The sequence below is a fragment of the Xenopus laevis genome, chromosome 9_10L (assembly GCF_017654675.1).
Source record: "Xenopus laevis strain J_2021 chromosome 9_10L, Xenopus_laevis_v10.1, whole genome shotgun sequence".
Taxonomy (NCBI): Eukaryota; Metazoa; Chordata; class Amphibia; order Anura; family Pipidae; genus Xenopus; species Xenopus laevis.
In genome coordinates, this window is record NC_054387.1 from 86,759,850 (window position 1) to 86,785,174 (window position 25,325).

Here is a 25,325-nt window from a genome sequence, read left to right on the forward strand (position 1 = left end):
GTTGATAGAATCCCCATATATCCCTAGGATGTCTTCCCCATATTCTTTGTATCTCCTCTAGTGGGATCAACTTTCCCTCTCTCATCATGTCCTGCATTCTAGTAGGTCTTTCATCTTTTTTCTCTTTTTTCTCCCTTTCCATTCCCGGGGGGAAATTTGGGTTATTGCATAATGGTTGTAGTATATATGGGGATTTAGTCATATGGAACTTCAATTTAGTGCTGTGCCAAATTTTCAAAGAAGCGTTGATTAAAGGGTGTTGTATTATTCGCTTATTTGCCCTCCATTTATCATCCCATAATAGGTTTTCTATAGGTGTACTACTCCAGTCCTGTTCTAATTTACACCAATCTTTTTTCTCTTTTTTAGTAGTCCAGTTCAGTATTCTAGCTAGATGGATGGCTATATAATATAGATAGGGGTCGGGGACTCCTTGTCCTCCCTCTTCTTTAATTTTTGTTAGGGTCTTAAAACTTAGTCTTGGGTTTTTCCCTCCCCATATAAATTTTGTGAAAAGATTTCTAGTTGATTTGAAAAAAGATTGGGGTAACACTATTGGTAACGTTTGTAACACGAATAATGCTTTGGGCATTACCATCATTTTAATGGCTTGGATTCTTCCAAGCCATGAGATCTTGATATTTTTCCACTTATTGATTGTTTCTTGGAGATTTGCTAGCAGTGGGGCATAATTGTCTTGGTACATTCTGTCAAGATCCCCGCTCAATTTTATCCCTAAATATTTTATATAGGAGTTTGACCATTTAAATGGGAAATTTTCTTTGATCTGATTCGCTGTCTCTTTCTCCAAGTTTATATTCAAGATCTCTGACTTGGAGAAGTTGATTTTAAAGTTTGATACTTCCCCGAATCGGTTCAACAGATTAATTATGTTTGGTAATGTTACCCTAGGGTTTGTTATGAATAGTAAAAGATCATCTGCAAATGCTGCACTTTTATATTCCTTGCTCTTTACCTGTAGCCCTGCAATGTCTCTATTGTTTCTTATATGCGCCAATAAAATTTCCATCACTAGTAGGAACAATGTTGGTGAAAGTGGGCATCCTTGGCGAGTGCCATTATGTATCATAACCGTCTGGGAGAGGGTTCCGTTAATTTTTAATTTAGCAGATGGTTTATCATATAGGGCCATTATCTTATGTCTAAACCTTTCCCCAAACCCAAATTTTTCCAATGTGCTTTCCATGAATGTCCATGATATTCTGTCGAACGCTTTTTCAGCATCTATTGAAAATAGACACATTGGAGTCTGAGATTTTTTTGCATGTTGTATCAAAGATATTGCTTTTGCTATATTGTCCTTTGCTTCTCTTTTAGGAATGAATCCTGCTTGGTCATTGTGTATCAATTGCGGTAAGTATTGTTTCATTCTTTTTCCTAATATCTGGGCGTAGAGCTTCATATCTAAATTTATCAGTGAGATAGGCCTATAGCTAGAGCATAATTGGGGGTCTTTATCTTGTTTGGGTATTATGGTTATTAATGCTTCTTGGGCTTGTTTGTGGAAGCCATTGCTTTTTGAGATGTAATTAAAATATTTATCTAATAAAGGTATTAACTCTGTCTTAAATATTTTATAAAATGATGCTATATAACCATCTGGTCCAGGGCTTTTTCCTATCTGCAAGTTTTCAATTGCCTCCTCTATTTCTTTATCAAGAAAGGGTGCCTCCAACTCTATTGCTTCTTCTGATGTCAGAGGTTTCAGTTTAGCTTCTTTAATAAAGTTTTCCATCTCCTCTGAATTCTTTATCATATCATTCTTTTTTTTTTTTATATTATAGAGAGATTGGTAGTACTCTCTAAATGTCTCTGCTATCCCCTTCGTGTCATAATATGTCTTATTTTTTGTGTTTCTTATGGCTAGAATATTATTATGGGATTGTGAGGTTTTAAGAAAATTGGCAAAATGTTTGTTACATTTATCTCCAAACTCGTAAAAATTCTGTTTTGTTCTCAAATAAGCTTTTTTCATTTTATGGTTCACTAATACCTTCAGTTGAATTCTTTTAGCTTCCAGTATGTTAAACGTTTTACGTGCTATTGTTTCTTTATGTGCTTGTTCTAAATCTGTTATATCTTTTATTAAATTTTGAATCTCTTCTTCTCTTTTTTTCTTTAGATTCGACCCTAGGGCTATCAGATGACCCCTTAACACACATTTTAACGTTTCCCATAGGGTAGCCGGTGAGACCTCTGGAGTGTTATTGTTCTTTATTATCTGTTTTATCAGTTTACGTATTGTTTCTCTATTTTTTTCGTTATGTAATAAATATTCGTTTAATCTCCAATTGTATTCTGTTTTGCCACTTTCTGGTATCGTATAGCTAACTAGTATTGGCGAGTGGTCTGATATTATGGATGTTGCTATTTTTGGTTGTGTAAATAGGTGGGTCCATTGTTGTGAGACCATAATATAATCAATACGAGAATAAACTTGATATTTTTTGGAAAAATATGTGTAGTCTCTTTTTTGCGGATTAGTGATCCTCCATATATCAACTAACTGGGCCTCTGCTAATGCTCTTTTTATTGTTTTTAAATTTTTGTATGAAATGTTGGTTTTACCCGAGGAGGAATCTATCAAGGGGTTCATTGTTATATTAAAATCTCCACCCATTATTATTAGCCCCTCCCTATATTTTTCCAGATCTTGCAAGAACACTTTTAGGAAGTGGGTCTGTTTACTATTTGGGGCATACACATTAGCAATTGTGCATTTTTGATTCGCCAGACTCCCGATCACTATTACATATCTGCCTTCCTTATCCGTCTTATATTCTTTTAGTTTAAATGGTAGGTCTTTGTGTATCAGGGTCATCACTCCTGTCGCTTTTTTATCTGGGTTATTGCTCATGTATATGTTCTGATAATTCTTTAGGTTTAATTGTGGTAGGTGATTTTGTTTAAAATGGGTCTCCTGCAGCATTACTATTCTCGCCTCATTTTTCTTACACTCATAGAAGACCTTTGCTCTTTTAATGGGTTCGTTAATCCCATTAACATTTAGCGATAAGACCTTAAATTCCATAGTAAATTCGTTACTCTACTTCCTGTGCCTGTCGTGGCCCACTTTCCACTTTTTCTACAGTGCACATTTGGTTGCCTAGTTGTAGTACTGGTGCGTACCATGGTGTAAGTTGCCCTTTGGGGTCTGGGATAACACGGAGCGCCGCTCCGGGGGAAGACTTACTAATAAAATTAAAAAAATAGAAAAAAACGGAAAAAAAAGAAATTTTGTTCAGCCGCCGCCAATATCTTAGGTATATTTCCCCAAGATTGGCTGTTGCACATTGCGGCTCTAGTGGTTTTACCACTGTTTTTGGGGGGTTTTGGTTGCCTGAGCATCCGGAGGGTATTTGTTGTTTTGCTTTCGTTCTCCCTCCTCACCATCTTTCTAGTCTCGTCTAACATAAATCCTCTCCCCTCCCACGTCCGTCTCCCCCCACCCCCCCACCCCCCCCATCCCCCCACCACCATTATTACATTCAGTCATCATACATTTATGTATCACATTTCCCATTTCATCTTGTTGCTTGTTGATTTTTTAGGGGTGTCCTGGTGGGGGAAGAACGGGAGGGGGGAGGGGGGGGGAAGGGGGAAGACAGGGAGGGGAGAGGGGGGAAATCTGCAAATCAAATCTTCAGCGAAATGTTTTTTTGTTTTTTTTTAATTATTAGTTCTGCTTGAAGTATCTCCTTTATTTTTCTTTTCTTGATGGTTTCTTCAGTGACCCTGCCGTCTTAGACCATTCATTCTGTTGGTTCCATGTTAGCTCCCACTTTCGCTGGTTTCCTTCTGGCCAGTCCATCAATTCAATTTGAGGTAAATTCATTTTTTTCAAAAAAGTGTCCAGATCCTTCGGGGTTCTGAATACCGCCCAGGTCCCATCTTTTTGAACTGTTAATGAGAACGGGAACCCCCATCTGTACAAGATTTTTTTCTCTCTCAGGGCATCTGTTACTGGTTTCAGGGCTCTCCTCTTTCGCAGTGTTGATTTTGCCAAATCCTGGTAGAGAGTAATAGTATTTTCTTCATACACTATATGATCTACAGCCTTGGCCTTCTGCAGTATTTCTTCTTTGATAGCGTAACTCAGAAGACAACACAGGATGTCCCTGGGGATATTTGGAGGTATCGTTTTTGGTTTCGGAATCCGATGAGCTCTTTCTATCTGTATTTCAATTGCTTTATCTTTATCCCTGTTCAATATATTGTTAAATATTTGTTGCAAAAAAGATTTTATGTCTTCATCCTGTATTGTTTCTGGGATGCCTCTAACCCTCAAATTCTTTCGCCTGTTCCTGTTCTCCAGGTCTTCAATACTTCTGAGTACTTCAAAATAGTCAATATCTTGTTGTTGTATTTTTGTAGTAATAGATTTTTGGTTGGTCTGTAGTTCCAGAACCTTATTCTCTGTATCTTCAATCCGAGTGGCAAATTCCTCTAGATCGCGTTTAATTCTCCTTATATCTTCTCTTATTGGCGTTGTCACCTCGATCAGCATTTCTCTAATTTCTGCTTTTGTTGGTAGATTAGCAATTTTTTCCTGTATGTCTTCAATCTCCCCTTCATCTTCGCTTTCCGATTCTGCAGATGCCCTGTTGGTAGCTCCTAAGCGTTCCTCTCTTGCTTCTAAGACCGATGTCCTCCTTTTTGCTTCCGTTTGGTCTTTTGTCTTTCGACTAAACAGTGCTGTTATCTCTTTTTGTGTTACCTGGGGACTTTTGTTAGGCATCTTTGACTTCTCTTTTACACTTTCCGCCTCATCGCGGTTTTGCTTTTGGGTTCTTCCCATTTTCTCAGTCACTTTGGTGTGGAGCAGCACTTTTTACTCCCTCAGGTTTTTTACTCCTTAGGCGTCAAAAGTTCTTAGGTACCTGTAGATAGCAGTGCCCCGCTGATATCGGCCACACACCAAGTCAAGGCAGATCACAGCACTCCTTCTTGAGAGTGTCTCGCTCTCAATTGCGGCTTTCTTAGTTTTACCGGCAGTATTAAGTAAAATAAATAATTTTGGGCGTTCTGAGCAGTGGGGAATATATATATTCAGCAGTAGATATCAATATATACCGAGAGCCGTCTCCAGCAAACAGTAATCAATAATCCCTCCAAGCGCCAGGTAACACCAAGTAGTCCAGGAGGTCAACTTACTGGATTTTGGGCCTACGCGCCCTGCTCGGGTCCCCTATTCCTTCGTTGCACCCACCTCCGCAGCCCCCAATAGTATCTTTTCGGGTTAAGCAGTCAGCGGGGCATATAGAGTCCTCTTAGAATTCAGAGTGTATTAATGCTTAAGCTCCCTGCATATTACATATATTGCATTCGCATAAGCGTTAGAACAATCAATATATTACAAATAAGTGTTCTTTTCCATGAGACTGTACTTCAGAAAAGGTATATACGAAGTATAGGGGGCACAATGCAATTACCCTTTTAATATTTTGTCTTTACAAGGGTACATTTAACATTTAACTTGTTAGCCCAGCCCCTGGTACCTCTCTGTAGTCCCGTTGTAGCAGCGCCGATGCGCTCTCAGCGTCCACGTGGTATGGAGGACGCTTCCTTCCCCACTGCTCTCCGCCCTCTGCAGTCGGCTTTCGCCTCGCTGCCTCCACGTTTGCGGCGACCGCTATCCAGCTGGGCGCATGGGGAGGTGTGGAGAGTCGCTCTTACCCCTCTCGCCTATTCGACGTGTGGGAAATGCTTGTGGTTCAGGCTGGTCCAAGCTGGCCTGACGGCGGAAGTATGGTGAGTCGGGAATAAACTTTGCCTTGCGGGTTTCCCTTCACCGCTTTCTGCTCCTCACTTGCTGGTGCGCTGTCTCCACGCTGCTGTCTTGAACGCCTTATCCCGCTGTGCCGTGAATCATGCAGATCTGTTTGCGGTTAGCCGGTTAGCTCCCCTGTTCTCCCTGCTTTCAGTGTGGGGAGTTGGGGGTGTTTTGCTATATTCCCCCCGCTATTCTCATTAGGTGATGAGGAGGCAGGTTACGATCTCACACCGCCATACTGCTCAGGTCAGCTCCGCCCCCTGTTGCCGCTAAAACAGCAATTTGGCAGGTTTGAGATGGCGAACGGTCGAAGTCGAATTTTTAAAGAGACAGTACAAATTTCGAAATTCGAAATTTTCACATTTTTTTTCAAATTCAAATAGAATTTGGACTATTCCCTAGTCGAAGTACACAAAAAAATAGCTTGAAATTCGATTTTTTTTTTTTTTTTACTTTGAATTTTCACTTAAACCCTTGATAAATCTACCCCTTAATGTATGTACTGTGTGTATGTATTCATGAATACTGTATGTATTATTGAAGGCACATTTAAACTTAATAGACTGTATATAGGTTTGTTGCACATAAAGATCTACACGTATATTATATAAAGACATATGTTACACAGTTAGATATATTAACCCCTCCCTGTCAGTGAAACATGAGAGGACTGTGAAGCAGAACAAAAGGAAGTGCAAACACACTTTATTGCACACTGTTCTCTGCACAACAGATTGGGATACTGAGCTGGTATGAGGTCCTGGGAATCTGCAGGATTTCAGCTCAACATAAAATCCACAGGGAATTAGAGGGCAGTTTACTGAAATTCCTCAAGTTTTTCCCACACTATTAGCTTTAAAATATGATGTTCCCTTTCTTTTATTCTGTGCTACATGGTGAAGATTTTTGTTGTCTTTAAAGAACAATAAACATCTAAACAGTATGTTTGCACAGGAAAATAAACTTTTCCTCACCAACTCTGTATATATTTGCAAGTCCTTAAGTAAACAGTAAATACAGTTAACTATATCCATTTATATATATGGCCCAGTTCCATTTTGCTATGTCTACTAGTCTACTACCAAATGCATTAAAGTCAATGGGCGTCCGAATAATTTTCACCGCAGTTTTGGCGAAACGTGGAAATTTACTCCGAATTTGTGTCTGGCAAATTTATTCACCCATGGCTAATGTCTGCAGCTTTGACACAATGAACTCAAGACCCGTTCAAGACACTGTTTTATTACTACAGAGAAAAAGGAAATCATTCTTAAATTATTAAATTATTTGATTAAAATGGAGTCTATGAGAGAGTCTATTCGGATCTTTCTGGGTAACTGATCCTATACCTGTACATGTAAGTATTTTTAAGCAACTTTAGCTTGTTTAAAATACTACCAATAATTCATAATCTTTGAATTGCTGGATGATAGGGTGATGATCCTTAAATGTTTCCATAGCCAGTGAATTTTCCTATGTATTATACGACTGTCAACAAGGAAAGAAGGAGAGGGAAACAGGTAGGAATGAGAAAAGGAGTAAATCCTGGGGCAATGAAACTAGAGAACAGGAGGGAACTACAAAATGAGATCAGCGAAAATGTATGACAAAAGAAATAGGATATAAAATGACAAGATAGAGAGACAAGACGTTCAGAAAAGAAAGAATGAAGGCTAGGGTATTGAGAAAAAGAGGAGGGAAGATATGTATGAAAAGGGTGACAGAAATGACCAGATGATATAGCAAAAGATGCAGGGAATTTAAGACAATATTTAGGTATCTGTCTAGGTGGCTCCAAGGTATTCCAGTTCAACACAGCCTGTCTTTCCAGAAAAATCGGAGCCACCCACGTTTACTGAAATCACCAATCTTTGGTTTCAGTTTGTGCTGATGCTAGAATCTGTATACCATACTAGAGAATTAAGAAAAGGGATTACCATATCCACGTTATCCGTTTCTTCACATTTTGGGGCACATTTACTAAGCTCGAGTGAAGGATTCGAAGTAAAAAAACTTCAAATTTTGAAGTTTGAAATTGTTCGACTATTGACCATTCGATAGTCGAAGTACTGTCTCTTTAAAAAAAAACTTCGAACACATACTTCGGCAGTTTAAACTTACCGAGGTACAATGTTAGCCTATGGGGACCTTCCCCATCACTTTTCTAAGGTTTTTTTGATCGAAGGAAAATCCTTCGATCCATCGATTAAAATCCTTCGAATCGTTTGATTTCCTTCGATTGTAGGATTTGCGGTAAATCCTTTGAATCGATATTCCAATTCGTAGGATTTTACTTTGAGGGTCGAATTGGAGGGTCTATTAACCCTTGATATTCAACCCTTAGTAAATGTGCCCCTAAGTGTCCAATAAATTTGGTTAAGCACCATTTACTCTACATGTGCCTAGCTCCTTATTTCAACTCAACAGATCAGCTATTGATAACTGGTATTTGGTAACCCTATATTGCAAGTCTATCCCTTGCACAGTAATTGCATAATATTTCTCTATATTTATTATGTTTTGTCTATCCTAGTCTATATACTTTATTTTAAAATAGATCTACAATTGTGTTTTAAAATGTTTCTTTAAACATATAAAATACCACTCCTCTTTAATTTTTTTCATATCATTTAAGGGGCTGTTAAAGTGGTTGGTAGTTGGGACAGGCAGTATTAAATCAAAGGTGTACTTCAACCTCGCCCAAATGTTTGTGTTGTTACTGACCCTGAATGTATACATTTCTTGCATCTGGCTCAAAAGAAAAAGTCTTCACCAGTGACAGAAGAATGAGTACAGGAAACTAGCCGCCAACACTTTCCTCCCCTTTCAGATTTGTTTGAAAAATACAGAGCTAACTAAGCACATATTTTAACTTCAAGTATGCTTCAGCAAATAAGAGTCATTTATGTTTGAGAACAAGTAGAATTTTAACAGTTTTTTTAAAATAAATAATAAAAATGATTTGCATTATTGTATTTTGTGCTTTGGCTAGCATTTTGTTTGTGTTGCTACTGAATAAAAGGAGTAACTGTCTTCTGAGGATGAGCCACAAGAAAGGGAATAAATTGGTGCCAAGCTTACTCCAGCCCTTATTAAAGCAGTCAGGTGTACCTTGAACCTGGAGGAGACGCAACCCGAACCTTCTGAGGAGACGCAACCCGAACCTTCTGCTACATCTTTATTTTCTAGGAAGAAAAATAATGTTTTCCAGGTCCATTCTGAAATTAAAGGTATCATAGGTCAAGAGTGGACTAACGGTCCAAGGTAGATCCCTGTGGAGGTTAGATTAGGCAATACCTACCCCTTTCCTCAGGATTATGTAGAAATTTGTGAGAATCCTCCTACTGCTGATGCTCCGTTTATTAAAAAAGATGCTTTACCCATCAATGAAATCTCTGCTTTCAAGCATCCCATGGATAGATGCATGGTGACAGAATTTAAAAAAGCTTATATGTCAGCTGGTGTCGCTTGCAAACCAGCAGTGGCAGCAATTGCAGTCTCTAAGACTATGGTCGATTTGGGATGATAATATTCATCAGGCCATTTTGGAAGATTCACCTAGAGATGCATCGTATGCTTTGTATGATGCTTTGAATGATTTTATGATGCAGCAGAATTTTGTCTTAGTGTTGCAGTGGATTTAACCAGACTGACAGCCAGAAATATATCCTACACTATGGCAGCTCGTAGGGCTCTATGGCTGTGTTTGTGGTATGCCGACACAGCATCAAAGAACACATTGCGTAAGTTGCCTTATGAGGGGAAAAGGCTCTTTGGAAAGCAGTCACATGACATTACTTCTAAATTATCTGGAGGTTAGAGCACTTTCCTTCCTCAGACTAAGCGTTTCCAGTATAAGAAGCAATCTGAATGATTTTCCTGATGTTTAAGCCTGTAGACCAAGAAGAGAGTTTAGTACTTTGTGGAGGCCTGGCCATTCCCAGTTGGAGCAAGACTCTTCAAATTTGTGGAGATTTGGGCCAAAAAAACTAGATCAGTGGGTTCTGTCTATTGTTTAAAGAGGTTAATGCCTGGAGTTTCAAAAACTTTCAAAAGATTTTTTTATGTCTTCACACAAACCTCACGGAGCTGCCAGCCATCCAGTTTTTCAAGATTACATCTAGCCATTATACCTGTTCCTCTGCAGCAAAGCGGTTGAGGCTTCTATTCCCCTGTTCTTGGTTACAAAATCTTCGGTAGTTCACAAAGGGGACTGGTTAGCATCACTCGATCTGAAAGATGCATTTTCGTGTTCTTATTGGAGAAGAGCATCAGAGTTACCTGAGGTTTGCCTGAGAAGATCTTGATTTTCAAACCCGATTGGATTATCAACATCACCAAGATCATTCTCCAAGGTGCTGGTGGTGATCATAGGCAGGTTAACATTGCAGGGAATAGAAGTCTACCATTACCTAGACAACATGTTGATTGTGGAAAGGAACCCAAAGGTACTAGAGTAACAAGTGTCGCGAGTAAGTGTCACGAGTAAGAGTGACCTTATCGCATTTTGGATGGATTCTAAATGATGAGAAGAGTAATCTGACTCCCACTCAGACAATGATCTACCTGGGGGCCCTCTGTGATACCAGGTTAGGCCTTGTCTCTTCCTCAGAAAATCTCTCGAATTACATCGGAGGCAAGGTGTCTGGAAGTCCTCATCTCTATTCAGGCAAGAGAGCTTATGAGATTTGTGGATCTTTTAACCTCTACCATAGGTCTGGTGAAATGGGCCAGGAGGAGTATGTGGCCTATTCAGTGATGTTTCCATTGTCACTGGGAAAAATTATGCAAGCACTGGACACAGAATATTTGCCTGTCTCAAAATTTAGGGTTTATTTTTATTGATGGCAGAATCCAGTGAACCTGCGCAGGGGGTTTCCCCTAGAAGAGCCTGACTGGGTGGTCGTCTTCATGGATGCATCCTGCATTGGTTGGGGAGCCCACAAAGAAGTTTTCCAGGTGCAGGGGATGTGGATGGAAGATCTATCACATATCCCTTCAAATGTCTTGGAACTGAGGGCAGTACGGAAGGCGCTGGTCGCTCTAGAACCAGTTCTTTTAGGATCAGATATGAAGATTAGAGCCAACAATGTCTCAGCCGTTGGCTACCTAAGGAAACAGAAGGGAAACAGGCAATGCCAGTCAAGTGAAAGAGATTCTCCCAATTATGCTGTTGGCTCAGACCTACCTCCTCAACATGACTGCTATCTAAATTCTGGGGGTATTGAATTGGCAAGCGGATGCCTTGAGCAGGAAATACCACAACAAAACACAGTGGGAATTGTGTCCGAAGTGAGGTCTTCCCCACATAGACTCAATGCCCTTGGAACACAATTATAAGATTGAGAATTTGTTTTCCAAGACCCCATCGAGGTTAGCGATAGTGGTGGATGATAGCGGTGGATGATTTCTCAAGATTGGAGGAACCTGTGGCCTTACATATTTTCCCCATTTCCATTGATCTTCCATTGAGTCCTTAAGAATATACTCTTTTCTCAGATGAAAGTAATTGCGATTTTGCCAGATTGGCCTTACAGGCCCTGGTACCCCCTTCTCAGGAGGTTAGAGATCAAGAATCCATTGTCCAGGGTCTCTCAGTCCTGCGGCCTGGAGGTTGAGAAGTTGAAACTGAGAGAACTGAGAGAGCAAGTTGTGGAAATGCTGATTAAAGCCAGGAAAGCAAGAACATCTGCCACTTATCACAGAATATGGGATCCTTTTACCTCCTGGGTTGAATCCCTTGGATCCCTTGACACTTAAATTTCTAGATTTTCTGCAGTCTGGCTTAGATTGTGACTTAAGTCTGAGCTCTCTTAAAGTTTAAGTTTCTGCTTTGTCAGCTATCATTGGAATGGGTGGATGAACCTTTGATCGATCAAGTTTTTTAAAGCAGTATTCAGAATTCATCCTCCAATAAACCTCCAATACCCTTGGTTCTGCAATCTTTATATGCAGTCTCTATCATATCTGTCTTTCAAACCTCTTCAAGAGTTTCCTCTATGCCACTGTCCTTGAAAACTGTTTTATTGGTGACATCAACATCTGCAAGGCGAGTGGGAGAACTTCAGGCTTTGTCCTCAGATCAACCTTATACAGTCTTTCATGAAGACAAAGTAATATGGACACTATTTTTAACTTTTCTTCCAAAAGTAATTTCTGTCTTCCACCTTAATGAACCTATTGTTTTGCCATCTTTTTCTTCAGAGGAAGGTTAAAATCCATTGAATGTTAGAAGATGTATTTACATATATATTTACAGAGAATACAGGAGGTATTCACAAAATCCCAAAGATTATTTTTCATCTATGGAGGTGCAAGGCAAGGCAAACTAGAATATAAGAGAACCCTGAGTGGCTGGCTCATCAAAGCCATCTCTAAAGCTTATGTGGAACAGGGCAAGCAGTGAGGCTCATTCGACCAGATGCGTTGCAACTTCATGGGCGGCAGAAGCAGGAGTTTCAGCAGAATCAATTTGTAAAGCAGCTACTTGGGCTTCCCCTAATACTTTCATTAAGCATTATAAGTTGGATTTGTTTTCTTCTTCTGAGATATATTTTTTTGACTGTACTTTCAGCCGCGTTTGATAAAATGTTAAGCAGTGTTTTGGTCTCCCTCCCAGAGGCGTGCCAAGCCAGCTGGGCATCCTAGGCGACCCATCCGGCCAGCCTCCCCCGTCATATGCGCAGTGACGTCACTCACTTACACGCAAGTTTAGTCTGGTGAGCATTGAGTCTGGTCTAGGGGTATGCAGAAAAGGCAGCTGCCCAACGCCCCCCCCCAATTGTTGCTCTCTAGGCAGCTGCCTCTTCTGCCTACCCTTAGTTCCGACCCTGCTCCCTCCCATTTTATTGCTCTGTTATTTACCCAAATGTAATTTCTATGCTGCAGGGATGACCAGGAAAAGAGAAAATTCATTCATACTTCCCGTAATTTTCTTTTCCTGGTCATCCCCATAGCAGCATGCCCTCCCTAAACATCTCTATTATATTTCCAGCTTATGAACTAAGATGGGGAGGTCCTGGAGCATGAGGTATGTGTGTGGGGGGGGGGCGTGTGGTTTTTTCTGCATATGTCAACAGGGGAGAGCTTACCCAAATGTAATTTCTATGCTGCTATGGGGATGACCAGGAAAGGAAAAATATCATAAATATAAGTATGAATGAATTTTATCTTATAACAGAATTATTTCCTAAATGAATCGCACAAGTGGAGTTTGTAGACCTTAGAGACAAAATGTGACAAAACTAGGAATGGTCTCGGATTCATCCTATTATATAAAATGGAAATGGAAATTGGAACTTACAGTTAATAGCATTTCAAGTAGTAATAGATTACATGGGCCATGATCCTAGTGGTTCATTCAATAATGAAAAAGCAATTGGAGACAATTTCATTCATTCTGTTGCCTTATTGTAGTTTGAATGTAATTCAATGTCAATGCAGGATATACTCAGCTACAGAAAGATCCAGCCAGTATAGTATAAGCTTGCCAAACTAACCAGGTAGTTCCTCAGCCAGCCACCAATGACAGAAAACTACCAAGGACACTATTTCTAAACAAAACAAGAAGTAGACTACTGAACTGCAGGTTTTTGTTTCTGGCCAGACCCTCTTGATAAAAAAAGTCCATTTAGCGTTAGCTATAATTGTGAATTTAACAACACTCTGACTGTAGCAGTCCAAACCCCATATTGAGGATGTTTAAGAAGGTTGCCAAAGCATGACTTATCCAAGCACTAATTCTTTTGGTTCACATAACAGAGGATCCTGCTCTTTTTCGAACAAAGCACTGCTGCATTATTTCTCAGAGCTGATTTATGCTGCACATTAGCATCTCCTGTGCCTTAGTACCCAGAGGACAGAAGATGATTCAGAAGTGTGAATCACACTGTTCACAGCATACACCCTAAGAGAGACTCTCTAATCTACTGAGCCAGGACTCTGCAATGTCAAATGCACAACAGGCTAAAGCTGTTTTTACTGAAATGAAAGACTAACTAGTTCTTAATGGATTGCACATAATAGACACGCTGGAAGATGAGCTTCAAATCTCCAATCAGGTTTGGAAGAAAGCAATAAAATATCTTCCTTAGTTTAAGCCATATAAATGTATAGGGCACTACCTTATTTTGCTTAAATGCGAAAGACAAACCTTACTTGTTTTTAATGAAAATTTAAAACGTGTTTGCAAAAAACAAGTCTTTTTATATAACATCATTTTATGAAAGGAGATAGAGACCTATGTCCTAGTGCAACATTTCAACAACATTTCATTGATTTCACTGACATGCTTTGAGGAATGCAAAAATGTATTGCTATGAAAGGTATCAAATCCATTATAAAGGTATCATATCTGGACACAATTAGCTAGTCCAGCAATGTAGCATATTACATTCATTCATTCTATAGTTGTAGTCCTCTCTAAATGAAATTTAATTGCCCCTTAAGAACTTTATGGCTTCTCTAATAGGTAACAGACTGTCTAGATGCTCCCTTGAGGCCATAATGCCGTATTCTTGTAAAAACACGTAGGTTTCCCTAAGTCACATCCCATACTCAGTCTGAAACACACTACAAAATGAAGAAACCTCCATCCACTACATAAGTTATAATACTATTCAACTGCAAGCAGACATTGCAGCTTTAGGGAAATGTAGTAGCTGCATTCCCAATAAGCTGCACTGTCTAGACACAAGATCCCCCTCCTCCCACCTGCTCTATTCCTATGCGCAGTAAGATTCAGATGTACGCACAATAAATAGGAACAAAATAAAATACTAGAAGAGGTGTAAAGCCAGATTTTTAATTGTTGATTCAGAGCTGTGGAATTGTTACAATCATAATGCGCATGACTTTTTATGTTGTTAAAAGGACTGTAGGGAAAATAAACGCAACCTCTAATAGTGTTATCCATCAGTTCTCTTTCTATCTTCAGATGCTTCAATAACACCATAGGCTTACCCTCTCTTAATGATTTCCCAGAGATATGGCTTCTACAAATACATTTGAAGCAAGATTTAATTCCCTGCAGATCATTTTACCCAAGCAAAAGGGACCCCAACAGCTCTTGTCTGCCATTTAAACTTCGATCTGGTTTCTAGGCTAACTTGACAAGTGACCAGTGAGTGGTTTACATGAAATAAAGTAGAAAATAAAAGATAAGAAAAGCGAATTGTTTAGTCTCATATTCAATGTGAATAACTGATTAAATAAACCCCCTCAAAAAAGTTAAAGCTGTTTAAATATGTTTGATATTATCAGTCTTTATTTAACACAGAGTTCCCAGAATCCCTTCACAGATGTTTATATATAATGTGTTACTTACTAATTAGTGTTTTGGAACTAAATGTATTAAGTTTCATCAAATTATATGGTATCACTCTGATGTGGTATTATTTCCGTCTCCATATTTAACCTTTTTTTGCAATTAGCAAATTCAAAGTGTCGTGGTGGTAAGGAAATATATTAATGTTAATGGCTTTAAATTCCTACAGTTATGTAAAGAGTGTGCTTTGGATATGATCTGAAACCACTATGGTCTGAATGATTTATCATAAAGATAGCTAGAATCCAGCCATAAATTATAACCGGAGAAAGCAAACTTTCTTGCATGTGAAAGGTCATATGTCAGAGCACAACATACAATTTGCAGTTTCTACAATCTGGTTTACACAACAACTTACAGGCTCAACAAATACATGCTGCATGCAAGTAAAATCTGCAAAAAAGAACAACTTAATTTTAGTTTGCAGCAATTCCTTTAGGTCAGTACTGAGAAATAGTGACTATATTGTGTGTTGCAAAATAATGCAAGAAACAATCTCTGTATAAACCTGCTTGTTATTTATAGGAAAGTTTTTTTTCTGGTCCTCCAAGATGTAACTTCATGTGACATATGATCTTGCAGCAATATTAAGTGTTTTGCAGGATGGAAAGTATAAAAAACAAGGTGGAATGCCCCCATTTGTGCACTTTGAGCTTTACTCTGCCCTTGTATATGACCGTTTTAATGTTTAGTGAATTTAAAAGGGTTGCTCACCTTTAAATTAACTTTTAGTATGATGTAGAGAGTGATAATCTGAGACAATTAGCAGTTGGTTTTCATTTTTTACAAATTACCTTAGCAACCATGCAATGATTTGAATCAAAGACTGGAATATGAATAGGAGAGGCCCTGAACAGAAAGAGGATTTAGAAAAAGTGGTAATAACTAGGGATGCACAGAATCCAGGATTCAGTTCAGGATTCAGGCAAGATTCGGCCGAATCCTTCTGCCCGGCCAAACCGAATCCTTCTGCCCGGCCAAACCGAATCCAAATCCTGATTTGCATATGCAAATTAGGGGCGGGGAGGGAAATCTTATGACTTTTTGTCACAAAACAAGGAAGTAAAAAACAGTTTTCCCCTTCCCACCCTTAATTTGCATTTGCAAATTAGGATTCAGATTTGGTTCAGTATTCAGCCGAATCTTTCACAAAGGATTTGGGGGTTCGGCCAAATCCAAAATAGTAGATTCGGTTCAGTTCTAGTAATAACTACAAATTTGTAGCCTTACACAACATATATTTTTACATGGAGGCAGTGACCCTTATTTGAAAGATGTAAAGAGTCAGACGGCAAATAAATCAAAAAATATAAAAAAAGAGAAATGAAAGACAGTTAAAAGTTGAATCAACCCTTTAATGCAAGTCGATGCAATCCAAATAGAGTCAATTGTTATCCTTATACAGAACCTGTCAGGGTGTTAAGTGTTAAACAAGTGTTTTGTATATATCTTTACCCTCATCTTCTCCATCTATATATCACTGTACAACTGCTGATTAGGTTGTTCTCTAAATGTCCAACACGACAAAGCTAAATCCTGGGCATCAGCCTTCTTGTCAAAATTATGAGGTCTCAGCACATTCTCCAGATTTATTTATTTTTGTTTCTCTAACTGTTCTGTCATCAATAATTCTATCTAATAAATGAGGACTCTGGATTCAAAGCAGCAGAAAACCTTTGATGTGTTATTTCCACCAACAGTTTTGTATATGTCCCAAGCTCTCTATCTATATTTGACAAAACAAAAATATGTTACTAAACCTGTCACTTAATTTTGAATGGTAGCCTTGTCTGGTAAATCTGCTTCTGGTCTGTTCAGGCATCGGAAAGTTTCAACCAATGGGCAAGGTTAGATAAATTTTTAATATTGCTATTGACAGGCAGTATTTATTGACTATCATGGCTCGATTCTGCCCAAAACGAATGTGAAAAGCCATTTGCTGCACCCCGTCCCAGCAGGCTCCTACATGGGAGAAGCAGAAAGAAAAAGGCAGCAGCACAGCTGAGGAACTTTTCTTATGGATAATGCAATAAAGTATTACAGTATAATATTGTTAATGTGCAAATCATACATCATTTCTCAGCCCACATTTGTTACAACGGCTACAACAGAAATCCTTAAAAAGAGGAATAGAAATTAAAGACACTAGGCTAATTAAAATGGAAAAAAAAATACTGCCAATGCTGCGTTGAAGTCAAAGCCTAAAATGCCTTTTGTATAACGAAAGAAAATGTAATTCCATTGTAACTTTCCAATATACATTCTTTACCCATATTCAGTTATTTGTAAATGTTAGTGCTATAGAAAGAAGTATCTGTTTACATTCTTTTTTATTACTGGCTCCGACATCTGAAACAATGTTGCAAACCAGCTTATTGAAAGACATGTAGGAGAACTGGCTCCTGATACATTGCTTTATGACTCACAGCCCCATATCTCCACCTATGTGTTGAGCTATACTTGGCCGATCTAATAATTTGGCCCTCAGGCCAATGGTTGGATCATTTTTTGACATTGACAATGAATCAATGGACCAAATCAATGTACCCATGTGATTCTCATTCCAATAGGATTTTTAACCCTGCCCAATAGACTCTGTCCAATTTTCTGCCAGATATTTATCTGAGAGGAAGTCAGAGATTGTTCATAAAGATAAGCTGCCAACTCAGTCTGAAGGAGTTATAGTCGGGTATATCATAGTTCATAAAGGCCATAGATAAGGTAAAGCTAAATTTCCCAACCATTTCCAGCTAGGAGGCAATTGATTTGACACCCCTTGGAGTTCCTGAATGCAGCAAATGAGATACAGTAATTATAAGGGTAGGGGTAACAGTAAAGCACAAAGTTGTACGTCACACATGAATGCCTCTATGTGTCTATTTAACTCTTTCTCTACACTGTTCTAATTTACATCTGTCACCAACTTAAATCACAGATCTACAAAAGGTACTCATCTGTCTGAGACACTCTGGGGTTTATAAACAGCACTGCACTTTCCTGGAGGATGGCAACAAGATGTATGCATTTACCTCCAACTTATTCTGAGGTGTAAAAAACATCCCCACTTATACATGCAGCATATGCTGTAATACATCACATACATATTTGCTTTTGTTCCTCAGGAAAAAATTCCTGTGACTTTTACATTTTGCACATTCCAACATTTAAAGGGACAGTTGACTTAAATGAACTCTCAGTGTGTATGTAGACAGCAATATTATAAGACAATTTGCAATTCATTCGTTCGTGATTCATTCATTTGAATTTGCAATTATTATTTTTTTTTTTTTTTTGTAATTTCTACTTTTATATTTTTTTGTTCTGCAACTTTGCCAGCTTTTTCTGGCAGGGTAAAACTGCTGGTATAGAAAACATCTCTACTCTTATGCATGTGCAACTCTTATCAGTGCACACATGGGGCAGATTTTGGTGCTAAAATCCACCATATGTGCCCTGATGCTATGTCTGTCAGTGCCGCTGCCCCATACTGTGGATTTGGACCTTTATGCTTGGAATTTCAACTTATATCTGGTTGCTAGGCCTTCATTACACTACAAACCAAGCAGCAGTTTGCAGTTAACATGTAAGACCTATGGGAGGGCTTAAAAAGAACAACAAAGATAACAATAAAATCAACCACTCACAGTCACCCTGAATGTCTTTTGCTGTGACCCTAACAGCTAGATAGCATTTTCACCTAAAGGGGTTTTCACCTTTAAATTGACTTTAAGTGTGATGTAGAGATTGATAATTTGAGACAATTTGCAACTGGTTTTCATTTTTTATTTGTGGTTTTTGAGGTATTTAGTTTTTATTCAGCAGCTCTCCAGTTTGCAATTTCGGCAACCTGGTTGGTACAGTCCAAATTACCCTAGCAACCATGCACTGATTTGAATGAGAAATCGAAATAAGAATAGGAGAGGCCTAAAAAGGGACAAGTAATAAAAAGAAATAATAACGATACATTAGAGCCTTAGAGAGAATTTGTTTTTTAAATGGGGTCAGTGACCCCCATTTGAAAGCTGGATAGAGTCAGAATAAAAAGGTAAATAATTAGAAACAATTGAAAAAAGGTCAATTGAAAAGTTGCTTAGAGTTAGCCACTCTATAACATAGTAAAAGTTAACTGAAAGGTGAATCACCACTTTAAAAGACTGAAACAGGCAAAATACAAATGCAATGATTTAAAGGGATCGTTCACCTTTGAGTTAACTGTTAATATGATGTAGAGAGAGATATTCTGGGAGAATTTGCAATTGGTTTTCGGGTTTTTTTTCATTTGTGGATTTTTAGCTTTTTATTCAGCAGCTCTCCACTTTGGAATTTCAGCAAACTGGTTGCTAAGGTCAAATTACCCTAGCAACCATGAATTGATTTGAACAAGAGACTGGAATATGAATAGGAGAGGGTCTGAGAAGAAAGATGAGTAATAAAAAATAACAATAAATGTATAGCTTTACAGAGCATTTGTTTTTAAATGGGGTCAGTGACCCCCATTTGAAAGCTGGAAAGAGGCAGATGAAGACGGCAAATAATTAAAGAAAAACTATAAAAAATAAATAATGAAGACCAACTGAAAAGTTGCTTAGAATTGGCCATTCTATAACATACTAAAAAAGGTGAACTACCCCTTGAAAACATCCACAATAAATTAAAACCGTAAAAAACAAAGGCAACGCTGCTTAGAAAAGATCTCTTCACTAAGAAGGTGAAAATACCCTTTAAAAATATTTCCGGACTTAGCACTGGATAGACTGTTTGGTTTCTGCTTTGCAACAGAGCCAGGGATAAGCTAAAGCTTTCTTACACATTAAGGGGCAGATTTACTAAGGGTCGAATATCGAGGGTTAATTAACCCTCGATATTCGACTAGGAACTAAAATCGTTCGACTTCGAATATCGAAGTCGAACGATTTAGCGCTAATCCTACAATCGAACGATTCGAAGGATTTTAATCCAACGATCGAAGGAATATCCTTCGATCAAAAAAACACAGGCAAGCCTATGGGGACCTTCCCCATAGGCTAACATTGAGTTCGGTAGCTTTTAGCTGCCGAACTAGGGGGTCGAAGTTTTTCTTAAAGAGACAGTACTTCGATTATCGAATGGTCGAATAGTCGAACGATTTTTAGTTCGAATCGTTCGATTCGTAGTCAAAGTCGTAGTCGAAGGTCGAACTAGCCCATTCGATGGTCAAAGTAGCCCAAAAAACACTTCGAAATTCGACGTTTTTTTAATTCGAATCCTTCACTCGAGCTTTGTAAATGTGCCCCTAAATGATTGTACAGGTATGGTATCCCTTATCCGGAAACCCATTATCCAGAAAGCTCTGAATTACGGAAAGGCCGTCTCCCATAGACTCCATTATATCCAAATAGTCCAAATTTTAAAATATGATTTTCTTTTTCTCTGTAATAATAAAACAGTACCTTGTACTGTGTCCAAACTAAGATATACAGTAATTAATCCTTATTGGAAGTGAAACCAGCCAATTGTGTTATTTAATGTTGATGTGATTTTCTAATAGACTTAAGGTATGAAGATCCAAATTACAGAAAGATCCCTTATCTGGAAAACCTCAGGTCCTGAGCATTCTGGATAACAGGTCCCATACCTGTATTACTTTCTGCTCTGGAAAAGAATAATTAAGTGCATACAAACATAATCTATGATGTCTATTCATTACTGCACATAATATTCATCCGTAACACCGAGCCATAGCTGAACAAAAGGCAAGCACCGATGAGCACAGATAGAAAGCCTTAAGCTAAAGGCAGTTCACGGGTATTTGCGAGGCACAAAACAAATCATTTGTCAAAGCGTCATACATGCAACGTCAAATAACTGGAACGCCATTCAGACACCCCTGCGCTTTCGAGTAGCATTAAAAAAAACAGAGGGTTGGGCCACTTCAGAGACTGGATAGGAGCTGTGTTAGACATTACAGATCATGTATTTTGTATAAACACATCTCTTGCTTTGATTGTTTAACAGCAAGAACTCTAGCCTAGAATGTTCTCACAATCACAGCAGCCGCCAGTTCACCTAGTCCGTGTTGGTAGTGGAATGAATAAGCAGCTGTCAGAGAAACATCGCAGACTGCATTATCGATATTCATTAACTTTCCACCTTTTACATAATACACACAGGTTTTAAATGATCCCTTGGAAGTATATTTTTCTCTGTGCCGGCTGTAATAACTCATAACTGTACAACTTTTCAATGTCAATAACTGTAAGGATTTTTGATTTAGGAAGAAAACCTTTACCAATACAGGTGTGGGACCTCTTATCCAGAATGCTCGGGGCCTGGGGTTTTTTGAAAAATGGAGCTTTCCATAATTTAGATCTTCCTACCTTAAGTTTACTAGAAAATCATGTCAACATTAAATAAATCCAATAGGCTGGTTTTGCTTCCAATAAGGATTAATTATAGCTTTGTTTGGATTAAGTACAAGGTACTGTTTTCTTATTACAGAGAAAAAGAAAATTGTTTTTAGAAATTTGGATTATTTGGTTAAAATGGAGTCTATGAGAGGTGGACTTTGGAGCTTTCTGGATAAAGGGTTTCTGGATAACGGATCCTATACCCACACCTGGTAAACCTTTTAACTAAACATATCCCTTTAACTGCAAAAGGAATTTTAGAAGCTGCTCCATTTTACCATCACTGTATTGGAAAATCAGCCATGGATGTTGCATGGATCATTGGCTTTTACATGCCCCAGCCTAATGAAAAGAGATTTGGTTTAAAAATATCCCCTAGCTTTCTACATTTTATGGCTATAAATCTATAAGGAGCGGGTGCCAGGGAGCATTCTATCTTCTGTATGCCTGGCATTTATCCATGGTACAAGTACTATATTACATTTACAGCATCTCGCCCAGCATTTTAAATCAAATGCTGAGCACATCATTATGCTGCCAGGGCTGCTATGAATTGAGCTGGGGCAAGTGCCATGCATTACTTCATATACGAGTCCTTTCAGCATATGCATTAAACAAAGGGAGGGAAGCTGCATCATTCCACTGCATTTCATCAGCCACATTTACCACGCCAACTCATTCTTTCATACTCTATACACTATATGCTGCACCCTCTAAGCTGTTTGACCTGCTGCCACATCTAATGGCATACAGGTATTCTACTGCAGACTCCATATATGGTACAGTTTGCATTTGCCTTTACTACAGCCGATGTACCTGAACCTTACACACTGGTATGAGCAATCATTTCTCTGGTCTGTCAGTGTGTAGCACTACTGCACTGCAGGCATGATGCGCCCTGGGCTGGGGGGACCTATATATTGCAGGACAGGGAAGTGAATGAAAAGGGTCCAAGTACAAGAGTTATACTGTCTGATGCTGTATACAGGTGCTAAATGCTAATTGTAAGGTGACTTTTGTTATGCCAACACTGCTAAACCCCACACTGTCCTAATATTCTGCAATACAGAATGCAGTGCTCAGCCAGGAATGAGTAAAGGGAAGCATCTATTGGTATATAGTAATATATGAGCTCCTGCAAACAATTCATTCTGGCGTAAAACACTCATTTTCATAATAAGGTCTGATGAATATTAAAAAACATTCTGAAATAAAATATCATAAAGGAACAAAGATCTGAAATATGCAAATGTTATAGACTTGATAGGGTAACGGATACTATTCGATTGGAGCCACAACCATAATTTATGAAGCGTATAGGGTGGGGTGGTAGGGTATTTGTACAGAACAGCTGGGTTTCTAGGTGCAGCAAGCGGCAACAGTGTAAAATATATGATGTACATGAGTCAAATGAAAGGCTTATGTCATTGTGAAACAGATGGACCTGTTGGAATGCAAAGTTAAAGAATAAATGAAAGGAAAGCACTGCAGGTGTCACTGGCATGTGGGTAGGGCAGGTATCTGGATGGGGCATAAATAAGAGGAAAGGGGCAATTTGAAGGCTGTTGAATTGATAATATGGTTATTTGGATATAGGGTTGGGGGAAGAAGGGCTAATTATGTAAGTGGGTCTGAAAATACAAACTCGGTGGAAAGTTGATGAAAATAAAGATTGATGATTGTAATAATTATATATAAAGTGGTAGTAGGGCTCATTAGATGAATATGCTGGAAGGAAGGGGTCCTTAGCAGACAGGTGCAGGGTTTCTAGGAACAAGTAGCTGGTGTAGAAATAAGAATAACTGTCTGGCAGGTGTACGGATGATCAGAATAACCGGTTGGCAGATACAGGTTAGAATAAAGTAAGGTCTGGTTTAAACATGTCGGCAATCGCAAGCTTTGTATGGAGGTTACTGCAAGCAACGAGAGGCAGTGTAAGGCTGCTACAGAGAAATACTACAGCGTATGGTACAGACTGTTGGTGCAGATGATCCATACGGGTTGTATATGAAAGGTAATGTACCTGCCGTCAGTCGCAGTTACTTGTATTGCTCTACTCACCGATCAGTCACTCTCCGGCTGCAGCACCAGGGATGCTCAAATCGCTTTGATCAGATCCAGCTCCAGAGAAGGCGAAGTAATAACAGGACACGCCCTCAATTACCATAACCCCGCCCAGCGCCATAGAGTCGTCTCTTAACTCCCACAAGCGCTGCCCGTGACTCTGTAGCTGGGTGTGGCCGCCATGTGCGAGTGCCTGTCACAGACATGAGAGCTTGAAATCTTGTGTGTGTGACAGTTATATGAGCCACTTTAACACAAGCCTTCATTTCCTTATAAACATATAGCATATACAGTTTTAGACCGACTGTACCAGGAAATGTTTTGGTTTTGCAAGTGGAACTCTGATCTCACTACCGCTAATCCGCTGTGTCGATTCCTTTATTATATAATAATACATTTCAATTCATCATCTTTATGGGCTCCTGGATCCTGTACTCTCTGATGGTTTTTAATCATTGCAAGTCTTAAAATGAAGTTCAACTGTATTACAAGTCAACAAGAGGGAACATGGCATTCCAGTAAAAAGTTATTGAACATCTATAAATTATTTCACATAGTTGTTAAGAAACCACATGATTGAGTCATACGCCGCTTTGTGTGGCATTAAGATGATATATGTATTATGTTACAGTACCTATTTAGATATGTTAGGGCACTCATCTTCTAACCAGTGTTTATATATCTGACAGTATGTCTTTAAAGGGGACCTAAAGCCTAAAATAGAATAATGCTAGAAACAAGGTTGGACTGGGGGGCCCGGGCCCACCGGGACTACTGTCCAGGGCCCCCTCCAACATACCCCCCCTCCGCCCCCCTACCGTGATGCGCTCGGCGATCCTGCTTGAAAGGCGCCACTTGGCATACCATATGAATGGCGCTGTGTGGTGCCTAAAGAAATCTTTTTTGTTTTAAGAAACTGCTCGGGAGAGGGGTCTGGCCCGGCGGGGCCCACCGTGTTTTTTCCCGGTTTCTCACCAGGCCAGTCCGACACTGGCAAGAAATGCTGTATTTTGTATACTAAACATAAACATGAACTTAGTGCACCAGAAGCCTAATTAAACAAATGTTTTCAAAGTTGGAAACAGCAGGCTGTATATCTACTGCAAGACTGATCAAGCCCGGATTTGCAGCCAGGCTGCAAAGGCCTGGGCCTAGGGCGGCATCAATTAAGGGGCGGCATGCCGCCCAGCTACACACGCAATGCCTTTGATTCCAGGGCACTAGCCATCGGCGCTAGTGCTCCGGCAAGAAGTCAGGATGCGCATGCACGCTAACCTTTGAGAGGGAGGCCGTGGCCTCCGGGCACCCTCAGGGCAAATCCGGCCCTGAGACTGATTAATAATCAGAATATGCAGACTGCACTGGGTCTGCAGATACAAATCTCTACACAGTCACCGACTGCTTTATAGGGAAACAAACAAAGCTGCTCCAGTTCTGGGAAGTAAGGTGGGGAGGCTCCCCCTGCCGTTTTGAAAGTAAGATCAGTTTCCCTGCAGAGGGACCATCTGAATTCTCCTATCTGCAGCAGTCAGAGCAAGTAAATGAAGGGGGAATTTCACTGCAGATTTATTATAAAAGCGGCAGACTTTTTTTAAATAAAGTATATTGGAGATAGATTTCTTTTTCATTAAAGAAAGTAAAAATGAGGTTTTTATTTTTTTGCCTTTACATCCCATTTAAGGCCGTTATGTTATATATTATTACTTTAAAGGGATGGTTCACCTTTCAGTTAACGTTTAGTATCTTTTAAAATGGC

The 25,325-nt window shown here is 39.2% G+C and overlaps 1 protein-coding gene across 2 annotated transcripts in view; it reads right to left on the reverse strand.

The window, feature by feature from the left end:
- map2.L (microtubule associated protein 2 L homeolog) overlaps positions 1–23,621 on the reverse strand; it is a 138,916-nt gene extending 115,295 nt beyond the window's left edge. The window contains exon 1 of one of the 2 annotated variants that reach the window (XM_041577170.1): positions 23,567–23,621. The gene's annotated coding sequence lies outside the window, so the exon portion shown is untranslated. The remainder of the gene's footprint in view (positions 1–23,566) is intronic. The other variant, XM_041577171.1, reaches the window with a different exon arrangement.
- Between the last annotated feature and the right edge of the window lie 1,704 nt (positions 23,622–25,325).